Below are 16,284 nucleotides of genomic sequence, written 5' to 3' on the forward strand. Positions count from 1 at the left end.
GTATAAAATATATGTTTAGATTACTGAGTTTTGCTAACATGCTTTAATATTAATTATTATTACTAACATCGACCTCATCCTCATCACCACATGATATACCATTCCAAAATGGGAATTTTACTTTCCATCCACTGAACTGCAAGACCTGGCCACTACGAAGCACAGCTGTGCTTGTCTACTGATCTACTACCATACACACTGAAATGTCATTTATTTGTTTAACCACTTTGTTTCATGCCAACATCATTTATTCATCTGGTCGCTAATAAAAGGGCGAGGAAAAGTCATCAGAGTGTATATGGCCCTGACCCATTCTTCCTGAATGTCTCCAAACAGATATCTGCAGAATAATGCAAAATGATTCAAAAATGCTGACAATCTATCTCAACACACTGTTTACGGAGTAGCAATTTAATGCACAAGCTAAACCATATAACCTGCATGACGACACTGCATAATAACACCATGTAAATTACCACACTCAACACCCCAAGTGAATTCTATCATGACTTTTTATTCAGCCAATAATGCCAAATATTAGCGTTTCTTACTTTTTATTACTCAGAAAATGCACATTGTCACAGAAATGATGGTTCTCTAACCACTTCTAAGTGAATTTCATTAATACTTACAAATTTATTTGGTTTTGACCAGAATTCTTAAACCAAGAAGTTGAAAGGAATGCTGTAACCTCTACCGAATGACACAGAGGACCTTCTGGTTATCACATTAGAGTATTATTATTATTATCATCATCATCATCATTGGAGTGTTATCAATATTATTTTTATTAACTTTATTTTTTTTATTATTATTATTATTTTTATTATTTTTAACATGCCTCCAGACTTCTAAGTAATTCTGGAGTACTCAAAATTATCATTTACCTCTTTCTACTGGACTAAGCTTTCTTGTTTGTATTGCTGAATTCTTGCCACCCAGATGATGCGGATGTCTAAAGGCAAGACAGTGATTTTGCACATCTATCAACTTACAAAAAATATGTGAGCTAACAAAGCGACTGTTAAGAATGTTTTGCAACTCAAGGCCTTTACAGTGCCCCAAAATCACTAAGGTAAAGCTTTAAAGCATTCATTTCAAGAACTGTACGTGGAATGCCATAAAACTTCCCCCTCTTTCCCTTTGTAAATGCATAGTGCTATCTGATCTGTTTTGTCTCCACCAAACCTACCCCTATAAAACCTAATTACACTGCAGGAAGTGGGGGATGAGAAAACCTTCTGCTTGAAGCAAATACAATCTAGTTTTTCTGATCTTGCAGAAAACTTTACAGCCATGGGTTAAGATCCTAGCTTGAATTATCAGCTAAAATGAAACTTTTGCCCATTTAGAAATAATTCCACTTTCTCAAACAGGAAAATGCTTTAAATATGTTTTCTGTTCCACCAAGCCACTTTACAGTGATAACTAAAATTCTAAGTAAATATTACCAACAAATCAAAGCTTTGACCTCGTATGAAATATTCCAGCCTTTCCTGAAGAAATTCTGTGCACTGACCTGACCCATTACCTGCCCCCACCTTTCTACTCTTCTTCGTTTTCTCCTTTCTTAAAGAAAGTAATATCACTAAAATTGAAATGGTTACAATATTCTGCTACTTAACCACACAATCCCAGCCACCAACTGCTTTTTATTTCACCAAGGTTTACAAATGTGTTAGTTAGCAGGTAAAATAAATAAATAAACAACAAATAAATCCACAGGGTTATCAAATGTAAGCATGGGCTTTTGCAGTCCTGAACAAGAGAGTTTCCACTTTTTGCCAAACCTTTCTATCCACAATTACCCATTGCATTCATTTACAACCTGCAAATGGCTATAAATTCCGGGTCTACATTACGTGACTGAATGCTTAGGTGATCGAACACTTAAACATCGACCATGGAATATCGAAAGCAAAAAACAGCAAACGGCCAATTTAATGCTGGGAAAGATCTCCCTTGGCCGTTCAATGGATTTTGCCGTTTTCTCAACTGTGGAGTGATCTCGGAGTTGGTATATTTCGTTAGGGGGGTGTGGGGGGCACAAGCCCCTCAGTTTGGCTGCAAAGTTCAATTTTTTTTTGTGGCCGACGGTAACATTTCCCAGCAGCATTCGCTGTTTTGCAGTTGGATATTACGTCGTCGATGTTTAGGTGTTCAATCACCTAAGCATTTGATTGCGTAATATAGACCGGTAAATTCCATAACACCTAGATTCAATTTAATGACACATCCAGCTGAATTATGTATTATTATTATTATTATTATTACTAATTTCATTTTATTTTCTAAGAAATTAACCAGACATGATTTACTTGCATTAAGCATGTAGTGAACCAAATGTGATTTATGTTGTATTATGCATATAAGCAGGCCCCAACTCACTAGGCTTGCCATGTGATTCTTCACTGATCCCAGCCATCTAATTAACTGCAGGCTACAACCATTGTTGCTACACTAAGAAAAACAATTTCAGCTTTTGCTAAAACCTTTTGCATCTCATCCCTAAACCCCAGGCCACACTTGGGCCTGTGTGCCTTTGATTCATGCCTTAAGTGAGCCTTAACCCCATAGCAAACCCTACTAAAGTATTAATTTAAACCTATTCTGTCATTTAAATTTAGTCTGATACCTTCAAGTACATATTTTACTCTCTAACCTGTTTGTAAACTAATCTCCAGGCATTTCAAAAATAAAAGTGATTTGAATTACAAAATTACTCAAACTAAAGTCATTACATCAAATAGTAACTTAAAAAAATTTGCTACATGCACTTAAACCAAAATGTCTTTAAACTTCAACAGTAACATAACTAGCCTTTTCTCTGATACAAAGCATCAGAAGCTCCCACTCTGAACTCTCATACAAAATCAAAAAGTCTCCTAGCTTGTTCAGATAGATCACCCACATTGTTCAAACTGGGAAAGCTGCTAAGGTAGAGATTGAAAAGACTGATTTGCTTTGTTCACAGCCTTTTTCAATCCTTCCCCAGGACAGCCCATCCCACCTCAATCCTCCTACCTATCCTGACCCTACCTATTCCCCATCTCCTCCCTCCCTCCCTCCGCTGAAACCCGAGTCCGAGCTGACCTGCCTCGGACAAATGACAGCTTGCTGTGATTTGGCTTGCAAGCTGTTGGACTTGCAGAATCATGAAGGCAGATAAGAGGGAGGAGGCATCCTAGTAACTGATACAGCCATTTATAACTGCAAGATTGAGGTAATGCTTGGCAAAATAAAAGGTTTTACAGTAAATGTGATTTTAACACTGTGAACATTGCTTATAATAATTTGAGAGAGCAACTAAAATTACTGCACGAGGATGATTTACTAAATGCCAAGCTTTTTGACTATTTTTCGTCAACCCCAGCCCAAAAATACCAAGCTTCTTTATGATCCCAAAACCCCATAACAATATCTCTGATCCTCCCTACAGACTGGTAAAGGCAAGTGGTTATTCCATAACTGGGCCAATATCCATCTACCTTGATGCCCAGATAAAACCAATGGCATAGGCTAACAGATATTTTATTTCAGACTCTCTGGATTTTCTGGATAAAATTTGTGATATTCCAGTAAGCAATTCCACAATCCTGGTCACAACAGATGTGGAAGCATTTTATACAGCGCTTCCACACAGCTACTGTATTCAAACAGTAACAGAGGCATATGAAAAGGACAGAAATGTATTACCAGGAGGGACAGAAGTTCTAGGAAGGTTACTGGATCTAACCCTTAGGGACAACTACTTCATGTTTAACAAGTTTTATAAGCAGAGTACTGGAATAACTATTGGGGTGACCATGGCCCCAAGCCTAGCCAATATGGCTCTTGGAAAATGGGAGGAGGAGGCAGTGTACCAAAGCTGCTATTTTGCATCAATGAAATGCTATCTCCATTTCATTGCTGACACCTTTATCATCTGGGAGGGGGTGAAGACACACTTAATGACCTTTACAACCAAGTAATTCCACTAGCTTCCTAAGATTCACAACTTCTCACAGCATGTACTCGGGCAGCTTTTTAAACATAACCATATCTAAGGACACTGAAAACAAATGCCTCTCCAATAACCTGCTCAGAAAACCAACCAAGGTTAATATGCTGCTGCAAAGTAAAAGCATACATCCCCAGATCACTAAGAGAAATTTAATAAAATCTCAGGGGATGAGAATTGCAAGTGTCTCCAAAGAGCTTAGAGATTTCATCACAAACCTAATCAGTCTACATCAAGACTTCCTAGTTAGGGGTACAGCAATAAATAACCAAATTCCATTCTCAACCCCATCAGAACCTGAAAAGAGGGAGATGACCCTATTTTAAAGAAGCTCCTGAGAGGCACCTAGGGCTTAAAAAAATGAACACAGGGATCCATAGAATGACAAAAGAAAAAGCAGCATGGCACACACTTTTACAGTAAATTACAAAACAATCAGAAAGATTATGACTGACAACTGGGTGATGATTATAGACAAACAATGGGGAAAACTCCCAGGGCCTCATTTTTGTTTTGTTTTCAAGACAGGAACATTAAGGACTGGGTAGAGTGCAAATTCAGAAAGAAGTACAACAACACTGGAACTTACCTCTGTGGTTCCCCATTTTGCACTTATTGCAAATACATGAGTAACAAGGACTACTACTTTTGTCCAGTACTTAGGAGAAAAATCAACAGCACTTGTTCTGATAATTGCAACATTGTTTTTATAAAATACCATGCACAGTGTAATGCCTGCAGTTGTTTTTACGTAGGGAAAATGTGAACAAGTTCAAAATCAGGGTGGCACACCACCTGCCGACAACAGACTCCAAATTCTCAAAAAACAAATAGTGAATCACTGCCATGATTTCCCAGACCATGGAGTTTCCACTATCACATCCTGGACAAGCTCACTATGGGTCAACATGAAGGAAACCAAAATGCCACATGCCTTGAAAAAATGGAGATAAGCTGGCAGATAAGGCTGGATGCTGATCACGACCATGATCTAAACTCAAGAATTTCCATTAAAATTTTGCTTACATTCAGGAAACTAAACCATGACTCAATCAGCCAAAACACCTGCACTGTTTAACCCAGGATTTAGACATAAACTATTAATTAACTTGAATTTCTACTGTTAATATGAAAAAGTCAATCAGGAAATTAGATGTATAAATCACTGCATCTACTTTGGTATGGTTTATCTGGTGAACTAGTAACATGAGAAACAAGCCACTCCGTTTATGTGTGCATCTGCGTATGTATATTTATATATATTTGTTTTTTGATCTTAAGATGGGTACAAATCTAAAGAGTAACTGTCATGAGTTTGAAAATGCTTTTTACCTCATGATGTGCACACACTTAAAACAGCAACTTTCACTTATTTGAAAATGTTTTCTTCTGCTTTTTTGGGACTTGGTCTTTCCTTTTTTGTTGAGTGAAAAATGGGGCCAAACACTAGCCTTATTGTTTAACTGACAGCCCACATCCATACTGATCATGTAAGCCTCTTATACCACCAAACCCCAACCTCATGGCACTACCACACTCTCTCAGGAGATTGGTTAACTGCCCTTCCAACTTATCCCTCCCAGTTCCTAGCCTTTATCTAGCCAGACACAGAGCTATCTAGCCCTCTTTTTCACTGACTTCACCACCTGGAACCTGAAGACAGGAAGAATCTGAACAGAAGAGCCCTCACTAACTGCTAGACTCTGAAAGAAGCTTGATAGTGAAGATCCCAGACTGGAAAACCATATAACCATGCTCTGAGACCAGAAGCATTCTCCCTCTCACTGTAGCAACCTCGCATAGATACTCTAGCCACTTGGCCTGCATTTAACAAAATTGATGTAATTTGTAGTACAATTAAATCTGTTATCCTGTGGAACTATCCCATACTGCTGTATTCTTTATACCACAGGCACAGTTTGCCAATGCTCAAAGAAGACTGAGATTCTTATTTTTAATAAAGTTTTTTAAACACTGCAGTTCCTCACATGGTAGATTTTTTACTCCATGGGCATAGAAAGCCTATACAAAATGTTCTGAGGTCACAAACTTTATTTTCATTTTTCCTCCTATTTCTGCCCATCCATGAGCTCTGTAAAATGAGCACTGTCACTTGTTTCCATTGTAAGTTATTTCTCTGGATGCATGAATTGTTCAAATAATGGAAGTCACACAGTGTAGCTCCAAGTGACCATCTCCCCTGCACATAAAAAGGTCTGCCATCATCAGGAGAAGAGTAAAGACTGGCCACATTAATAATGTATATGAGCCTCTTACAAGCAGGCACTGTAAATCTTTTTGCTATACAAAATAAGATTAGCCTTTCATAATGTATTTCAGGAGATAAGAACCCCGCAAAAGGGGGCACAGCCTCTCATAGTACATGTGATACAAGCATCGAAAAGGAAAGGTCAGACTGAAAAAAGTTCTGTAATAAACTTTCACAATTAGCTCCAAGGCATATAAGCCCCACAAAGGCAGACAAAGTCTCTCATATTACGCGTTACAAAACAGATTAATAAAGGCTGGTGATAGCCTCGTAAAAGCAGGCATTTTAATGATCAAAGTGTAGACCACTCTATTAGATGGAGCTGAACAAGCTCAGGTAAAAGTGTTTTCATATAGTTCTATAGTTGTAGCTCACTGTATGTTGTCATGTTTTGTTTCTTAAAAATAAAAATAAAAAACACTTTTAACCAACAATGAGGTTCTACAGGCTGCTGAGCTGGAAAACCCTCATGGGTCTTTCAGGAATATTCAAATAAGGGACTAACCTCTAAGCTTTAGGATTAGCTCCATGATTTTCCATCTCCCAGATCCTCCTCTAATCAGCTCTCCTGGACCCTCCCACCATTGTCTGTAACTGCCTTTAAATAACTGACATGTTGGATGCAATGTATTAGAACATGAACACTCGTCCATCTACTTACTTAGCTGAATACATTACTTGAAACTTTAACAAGTTGTCCCCATTACTGCCACAAGGAGGGTATCAGAGACAGTGAGACTCCTAGATCTACTAGCTAAAGTAATTTTATCTGGACAAATCCTTTGTACTCTTTCTTGTTAGTCCTGTCACCCTCTGGGTGACAGAATACCAGACTTGACTTGAACCTTCTGGATTATCTGTTTTCAGTTGCAACTTCTTTGACAAAATCTTGATGTGACTGCCCATTTTTCTGGCTAGGTTACAGTAACCTCACAGTGCAGCTTACTTGCTTTCTTTTGTTTCATGTTAGACAGTCTTAACTTCTATTTATTTACCAGTTAATGTATTTATTTCTTTGCATTCAAAATAGAGATATAGAGTTTTACCCAAAAGATTATTGCCTATCTGTTAACTTTGGCGACCATACTAACCTCCATAAAACGCTGTAACTGATAAGTTTTTTTTTTAAATCTGGCCATAGTACAGACTGGGTTCTGGCCTGCTACGCTCAGGCTCCACTCCACTTCCGTACCCTCATATCAATTACATTTATACATCCATAACCTCTGCCACAAATGGCAGGCCACTGTTCATCAAACAGAGTGCTCAAGAAAGCTCCATTTCATATACACCATCGAATCACAACCCAGTAGTCAGGTAGCAGGATACAAGACTCAACCCATCTAGTTAATAACCTTCAATAAGTTATCCAATAGGGCCTAAAAGGTTAGCAATCTATATACAACCCCCCCCATCTACTGGACACTCAGGTCATCATTACCCTCTACCCAAACACTCTAGCTATATTCAATCTCTATTCATATATCTACCCTATTATCTCTAAATGATATACAATAATCAACAAGTAGCACTAAAATGAAACACCTTAATAGAAACCACCTAAATTTAGCTTTCATTCTCAACATCTCTACTGCACTGTTCTCTCTTCTGTCTTGGCTAAAATCTCTGAATTATCTACCAACCTCAGTGAATAACCTCCCTTAGCAAACCTCCTCCATATCTCCCCTAGATATGCCTTTAAACCACTCCATAACCCCAGGCCTAATCCACTCCAGCCATTTAGATTACCAACCACATAAACTCCAACCTCCTATAAGTAAATTCCATACCTATCATAAACACACTAAACGACAATACAAGTTTACAAAACTCCTTTTACACCTTGTAAAGGAGTTAAACCGCTCTGGAGACATACACCCTAATCCTGGACCCACCCTCGCACCTGATACAATTACCAACCCAACCCCTCTAAACTATGAACTGCTACATAAAAAAGACAAATCTTCCCTTCCCTTCCTCAATATGAATGTAAGAAGTATTATGAATAAGGTATATGACCATGACCTGCAGGCTTTACACTCCTGACATCATTTTATTAACCAAAACTGGCTAAAACCCAACATCAGGAATAATGAAATTGTAGTCTCAGGATACAATATAGTACGCAAGGATAGGTTAGGTCAACCAAAAGGGGGGGGGGGGGAGTAGCAATATTGTTTAAAGAACACCTAACACTAGATTATCTGGAAAATTAAAGCCCTGACATCGGAATTGCAGAACTAATCTTTACTAAACTAAAAACCCAAAAAAGATCATTGGTAGGTATATCCCACCGGGAAACAATATCCACACACTAAAAAACATACTACACTGGGACTCTAATTCACTCCCACAAGAAACAGTCCTGCTGGATGATTTCAATACACTGGCTAGACTGCTCCTCTCTGAACTAAACTTCACAAATGAACCTACATGGATTTACCCAACTGATCACATCCCCTACAAGAACTGACAAAACTAGCAACTGTCAGTCTATCCTTGACTGGATTTTGGTTAACAACCCCTCCCTATCATGTTAGGCAGGCTGCCATCCTGATGGTCTGAGTGACCACTTGCCAACCTTTCTTATGCGTTTCTACACCTTCCATATTAAACATACCTCATACTGTACAAATCAGAAACAAAAAATAATTTAACCCACTAAAATTCATCTCGGCCCTAAAAAGTTGTAACTGGGACTCTCTCAAACAGCTGCCTCTAGATGAAGCAGTCAACTCCTTTAATATAACTTTTCTAGATTTTTTAAATAACCACGCTCCACAATTAGAGTTAAAGCCAACTACGCACAGTGGCTGAGTAAGGAATGCCGATCCAGTCTCAAAAAGTACAGTTTTGTACCTACCATAAATGTAGATGTCCGATAGGCATGCATCTGCAGTCCTTACAAATGGGTTGTCCTGTCGTCAGGCAGCCCTTCGGTCGGCCGGATTCCAAAGTCTGGGTCTGGCCTCGGCTGGTGTCGCACTTCACCCGACGTCATAGCTGCAGTTCTTCGGGTATAAAGGCATCAGCCGACGCCATTTTCCTCAGTGTTTCTTGCCCCAGATGCCAGGTGCCCTCTAGGAATGCTAAATTTGGAAAATGCAAATGGTTCCAAATAGTAGAGCGCAAACAAAAAATAAGCATGTATGTACATATATACAAACAAATACACCATAATAGATTCCCTCAGCTAGCTACAAGATGGGCAAGTACCCTAGGAGTACCACAGAGGGGAAGGAGGGTGGGTAATCCTGACTGCAGATGCATGCCTATCGGACATCTACATTTATGGTAGGTACAAAACTGTACTATGTCCTTCAAAGATGCATCTGCAGTCCTTACAAATGGGTAGAATACCATAGCCAAACTGGGGGAGGAGGAGAAATAAGATTATGGTGTAGTTAAGATCCCTTGCAAAACAGCAGTGGCAAAACCTGCTCGGGATCTGGAGTATAAAGGTAAATTATAATGCTTGGCAAATGTATGCACGGAGCTCCAAGTAGCAGCCTCTAAAATGTCTTTGGTAGCCACTCCTCGTAGAAAAGCTGTGGTAGTGGCTGTTGCCCTTGTAGAGTGAGGTCTGATGTTTTCTGGAGTTTTCTTCCCATGGTAAGAGTAACAAAATCTAATGCAATTTCCTATCCACTTAGAGATTGTCTGTTTTGAAATTGCTTTTCCATCCATCCCTGTTGCATATGCTACCAGTAGCTGGTCAGTTTTTCTATTGCCCTTGGTCCTGTCCAGGTAGTAGCGTAGTTGTCTATGTACATCCAAGGTATGCAACAGTCTTTCTCTCCTGTTCTGTGGGTTGGGGAAGAATGTAGGTAGATGGATAGCTTGATTTAAAGATACCCTGGAGACCACCTTTGGCATAAAAGTAGGATTTGTTCTCATGGACACTCTATCTTGATGGAAGATCAGGAAGGGCTGTACTGCCATTAATGCCTGTAGCTCAGATACCCTTCTTGCTGAAGTGATTGCAAGCAGAAAAGCAGTTTTCCATGATAAGTATTGTAAGTCTGCTGTTGCTGCTGGTTCGAAAGGAGGGAGTGTCAACTTTTCTAGCACAAAGTTTAAGTCCCATGCTGGCAATGGTGGTTTCCTAGGTGGTTTTATATTTTTAATTCCTCTCAGAAACTGCCTGAGCAGAGGGTGTGAGAAGACAGGAGGATCCAAGTTGTATTCTGCTGAAATAGCTGATGCATGAATCTTAATGGAAGAATAGGACAGGCCGTTGTGGAAGAGCTCTGCCAAGTATTCCAGGATGTTGGCTACGTTTACCAGTGACACATTTTCTCCCTTTGCAGTACTCCAAATGTGATATCTTTTCCATTTTGCTGAATAATTTTTTCTTGTTGAGGGTCTGCGAGCCTCCAAGATAATGTCTTTAACCCTTTGAGATAAATCTGGGTTATTTGGTCTTATGCAATGTTCCAGGCAGGCAGCTGCAGTGTTTTCAGGTTTGGATGCAGGGTGTTGTAGTTGTTCTGTGTTAACAGTAAGGGAACTAGAGGTAGAGTCCATATTTGTTCCCGAGACATGCTCCTCAGTAATGGGTACCAATGTTGCCTTGGCCAGTCTGGAGCTATCAGGATGATCCTTGGACGGTCCTCTTTGATTTTCAATAGCACCTTGTGCATCAAAGGAAGTGGTGGGAATGCATATGCTGTCAGGTTTTTCCAACTGAAGGATAGGGAGTCCACTTTCCAAGCAAGTGGGTGGTACGTCCTTGTGCAGAATTTCTTCAGTTGGTGATTGTGTGGGGATGCAAATAAGTCTATTTCTGGTAGTCCCCACTTTCTTGTAATGGTTTTGAAGATGTCCGGATGCAGCATCCATTCGTGGGCATCCGTGGTAGTTCTGCTTAGTATGTCTGCTAGAATGTTTTCTTTTCCTGGCACAAAAATTGCTTGTAACTGAATGTTGAAGCTCAGGGCCACATTCCAGAGGTCCATTGCCATCCGGCATAGAGGGTACGAATGTGTGCCTCCCTGTTTGTTGATGTACCACATAACTGTGGTGTTGTCTGTCCTTATCAACAGTTGACCTTGTTGGAGAAATGGTCTGAATATCTGAATTGCCAGTTTTACTGCCAGCATTTCCTTTTGATTTATGTGTAGGTGCAGCTGGTCTTGAGTCCATAAGCCTTGTATGCACTTGTCCAGCATGTGCGCCCCCCCAACCGAGGTCTGAGGCATCCGTTGTGATGGTCTGGCTTGGTTGAGTGTTGTGGAAGGGCAGTCCTTTGTTTGATTGACAGGCCTGAGCCTGCCATTGGAATTCTTGTTTCAGACATGGGATTATTGGAATTTGGGTTTCTAGGCTGTGCTTGTGCTAAGACCATAAATTCCTTAGGTACCACTGTAACTTTCTCATATGCAGTCTGGCATGTGGAACCAATATTATGCAGGATGCCATGAAACCCAAGGCTTGCAGGACTTTTCTTGCTGTTAGCTGTTTCTGCTTTGTTAATGCCAAGAAGTAGAGAGGGAGTTGCTCCTGTTTTTCTACTGTTAGGAATGCCATTTGTTTTGATGTGTCCAGCTCTGCACCCAAAAAGGTTATCCTTTGGGATGGCATCAGCCTTGACTTTTTTATATTTATTGTGTATCCCAGGGCTTGCAGTAGATAAATGACCCTTTTCAAGTCTTCTGTTAGCTTGTTTTTGTTGTCTGCTTGTATCAGGCAGTCGTCCAGGTAAGGGTAGATTTGGATTCCCTGAAGCCTGCAATGAGCAGGCATTTCGTGAACACTCTGGGTGCAGTAGATAAGCCAAAGGGCAATGCTGAGAATTGATAATGCTCTGATCCTGCAAGAAATCTGAGGTATCTTCTGCAATTTGGTCGTATGGGGACGTGCAGGTATGCCTCCTTGAGATCTAGAGTTACCAGCCAAGACTCCTTGCCCAACATGGGAAGAAGCTGCTGTAGGGTCAGCATTTTGAATTTTGGAACAATGAGAAATGTGTTTAAAGCGGACAGGTCGAGAACAGGTCTCCATTTGTTTTCTTTTCTTGGTACCAGGAAGAGCCTGGAGTAAAATCCCTGTCCTTGCTCCATAGATGGTACCTTTTCTACAGCTCTCATCCTTAGTAAGTGAGTTATTTGTTTTAGAGCTTCTGCCTTTTGATTTGGAGGTAGGTTTGGCATTCCTCTCTTCCTTGGTAGAGTATGGAAGTGAAACCTGTAACCTTGGTCTATTGTCTGTAAAATCCACTTGTCTCCTGTGATGAAATGCCAGTTTACTGAAAATAAGGCTAGCTTCCCGCCTAAGGGTGCTTCTAGTTGTTCCCTGGTAGGCGGTGCCAGAGCCAAGTCACTGTGATTGTCCTGTAGTAGTGGTGGTGGCTGTATCTGTGGCTGTACCTCGCTGGTTGTTACCCTGCCACTGGCGTCCCCTGTAGGCACCTCTGGATTGACTTCTGCCTCTTGAGTGCCTATTCCTGCCTCTCTGAGCTCTGGAGGTGTCTGGAAAGGACCAATTCTTGGAGGGCCAATTCCTGCTAAACCTTGGAGGTTGGACCTGTAAGAAATCTTTGACTGTCTGGACAGATTTTGCCTTCTCTTCCATCTTCTTCAGCACCTGTTGTGCAGGAGAGCCAAACAAATTGATCTTGTCCATGGGAGCATCTAGTAGCTTTGATTTGACATGGTCTGGTAAGGCCTGCTCTTTTAACCATGCATGTCTTCTGATCACTGTGCCAGTCATGGCTGATCTAAAGGAAGCCTCCAGTGCATCATAGCCGCATTTTAAGGAATGATTACTGACCTGCTGAATGTTATGTACCATTTCCTGAACAGATTTTTTGTCTAATGGTTCATCCGAGGACAGCTTTTTGGTTAACTGGTCTAACATAAATTCTTGATACTGGATCATGTGGAATTGACAGTTCAAGGCCCTAGCTGAAAGAGTAGCAGAAGTGTAAACTTTTTTACCCCATCTCTCTAAGGACCTGGATTCCCTTTCAGAGGGGAGGGGGTTTTTGGCAGAGGTAGCTGCTACAGCCTTAGGTCCCTGGGAGATAGTCTCGGGATCTGCAAAAGGAGCCTTATACAAATGATAATGCGTGTCCGGGACCCTGTAGTACCTATCGGGCTTAGCAGGGGCCGGAGGTAGTGAATCAGGAGCAGTACAAGCATCATTAAATGCATCATCCACAACAGAGAGAACTGCCGGGATGGCTAAAGGCCTATGTTGTGGTAAATGCAGAAAAGTTCTAAGCCTTTTTCTAGAGTCTGAAAAATCCTGGCCCTGCCACTGAAATTGTTCCCTCATAGCATGCAAGGTTTCCCCAAAGGAAAATTCCTCAGGCGGAGAGGCAGAAGGAATGGACTCTTCAGCATCAGAGTCTTCATAAGGGGAGAAAGGGCCCTCTGGAGGGTTTGTATTATCTGAATCATCAGAGGAGTCATCTGTAGAAACTGGCTCAGGGGGCTCTGCTCTAGGCCTCTTCTCTGGAGGTGGGTGAGAGGCCCTGTCTGGGTGAGGTTGGGATCCCCGGATCAAAGAAATGAGATCCTCTGCTAGACTAAGCATTTGTGAACTAGAGCTAGGCCTGTGAGAGGGGGTCTTAGCAGGCACAGATTTAGTAGATTTAGCTGCTTTAGCCCTGGCAAAGGCCTTAATAGACATGGTTGCAGGTGGCCTAGCAGCTCCACGTGCAGGGGTTGAAATATCCAAGGGGATAGTGTCAGATAATTCCTGGGAACCTGCAAGAGCAGGTGGGATTTCAGAAGCCGATTCCACCAGGTTGGAAGAGGCCTCGGTAGGAGGTAAGTTTTCGGCTGAAGGAAGAACTGCTTGCTCGGTTTCAGCCGAAACCGAGACACTCGCAGTTGGCTTAACCGCGGTTTCGGCCGAAACCGCAGACCGCGAGTGTCGGTCCTTTTCCTTGCGCTTTTTAGATATTTGCGTAGTCGGAGGATCCGACGGCATAATGTGAGCAAAATCGGAGCCGAAAAACTCCTCAGCAAATTCCGACCGACGTCTAAGCGTCCGTCGGTTAAAAGAAGCACAGGCTAGACAAGCTGCTACGTCATGGTCTGGGCCTAAACAAGGTAAGCAGTAAGAGTGGAAATCTTTATGAGGTATTTGTTTCCCACAAGTTAAACAGTTATTCACTTTTTCTGACATCGGCTGAGGCAAGAAAGAGTCCCCAACGGGTACTTAGCTTTTTAGAAGTCTTCGGTAGTAGTAGAAGTATTCGGTAGTAGTAATCTCTGGTTCTGACCGACCGGCACTTGCGAACAGCTTCTGCTTCGGGCGCCACGCGGCAAGAAAGACTGAGGAAAATGGCGTCGGCTGATGCCTTTATACCCGAAGAACTGCAGCTATGACGTCGGGTGAAGTGCGACACCAGCCGAGGCCAGTCCCAGACTTTGGAATCCGGCCGACCGAAGGGCTGCCTGACGACAGGACAACCCATTTGTAAGGACTGCAGATGCATCCTTGAAGGACATCTAGACACAAAGCCTTGGGAACAATACCACAAACACAAAACCCAGTCTACAAAACTAATATTTCTAGAACTTCGAAACAAAGTTAAGAATCTCATCAAACATGACAAAATCAATTATTACCACAATATTCAGAAAAAAAACACCATAATACCCCACAAACACTTTGGGCTGCAGTTAACGTACTGTCTCAAGGCAAAATTTCCACACCCACTCTGACCTCTACCACCAACTCTGAAAACATAGCAACCCAATTTAATACATATTTCACAGAAACTATCCTAGCCCTGGCCTATACAAATAACATCTCCAGTAATTGTGCCCCCAATAACCTCCCAGCTCAGCAAACCCACTCAAAACAGCCCCAGTCTATTTACACTACAGCCAATGATAGCAACCATTAAAAAAACTACTACATAAACTAAAACCAACTACCTTAGCCGCAGACAATCTACCAGCCGAATTTCTAAAAATAGCAGCAGAAGGTATAGCTTACCCAGTAGCTACACTCATAAACAGATCAATGTCAGAGTCTATAGTACCTGCTATTTGGAAAATATCCCATATAATAAATGCCTCTTCACAAAGGAGGCAACTCGACCGAACATAGTAACTATCACCCAATTGCTATCCTATCACCCCTATCTAAAATCCTAAACAGAGAGTCCATGCTCAATTCATAGACTACCTCAACACCCATAATCTACCATCAATAACACAACATGGATTCTGCCCCCATAACACTACCACTACAGCTCTCATGTCCTTTGCAAATACAGTCAACCACCACAGAAACTTAGGACAATTCATGTCCGCCATATTTTTAGACTTGTCCAAAGCCTTTGATATGGTTAACCACAACAAACTGATCAAATTCCTCTCCTTTCTAAACCTTAGCAGTCCCACTGTTACCTGGTTCCAAAACTACCTATCAGGGTGACAGCAGGATGTACTGTGGCAACATCACCTGTCCTCTTTCTTCCCAGTCTCCCTAGGAGTCCCACAAGGCTTAATTTTAGGACCACTACTCTTCTCTCTTTTTATCAACGAACACCTCTTATCATGCATCTGAGATACAATAGGCAAATGATTCTACTCTCATATGCTCTGACCCCACCATACAGGACCTACACACCATAACCCAAGATTCATTTCTATCAGTAGATTCCTGGCTTATCAATTCTCAACTCATTCTAAACCCTAATAAAACCAAGCTTCTCTTCTATCCCTCAAGAACTCCATCTAAACAGCCAAATTTCAACCTAGAGTCCAAAAACAAAACTGTCATCACCCCGGTGACACTAAACTGCTAGGGGTCGAAAATGACAATAATCTGAGACTTGATATCCATATAGCACAAACTATCAAAAATGCTAATAAGAAATAAGGACACCTTCACAGAAACAAGCAATTTTTAACAAGATCCACAAAAGCTACCTCTGCCCGGGCACATCTCCTGTCACCCCTACTATATGCCTCCCCAATATTAACCAATCTACGTAAAGCAGATCTTACAAAACTAGAAACATGTTACAATAAAATAGTCAGGTTTCCTA

The sequence above is a fragment of the Protopterus annectens genome, chromosome 8.part1, assembly GCF_019279795.1.
Source record: "Protopterus annectens isolate FY-2018-M chromosome 8.part1, PAN1.0, whole genome shotgun sequence".
Classification (NCBI taxonomy): Eukaryota; Metazoa; Chordata; order Ceratodontiformes; family Protopteridae; genus Protopterus; species Protopterus annectens.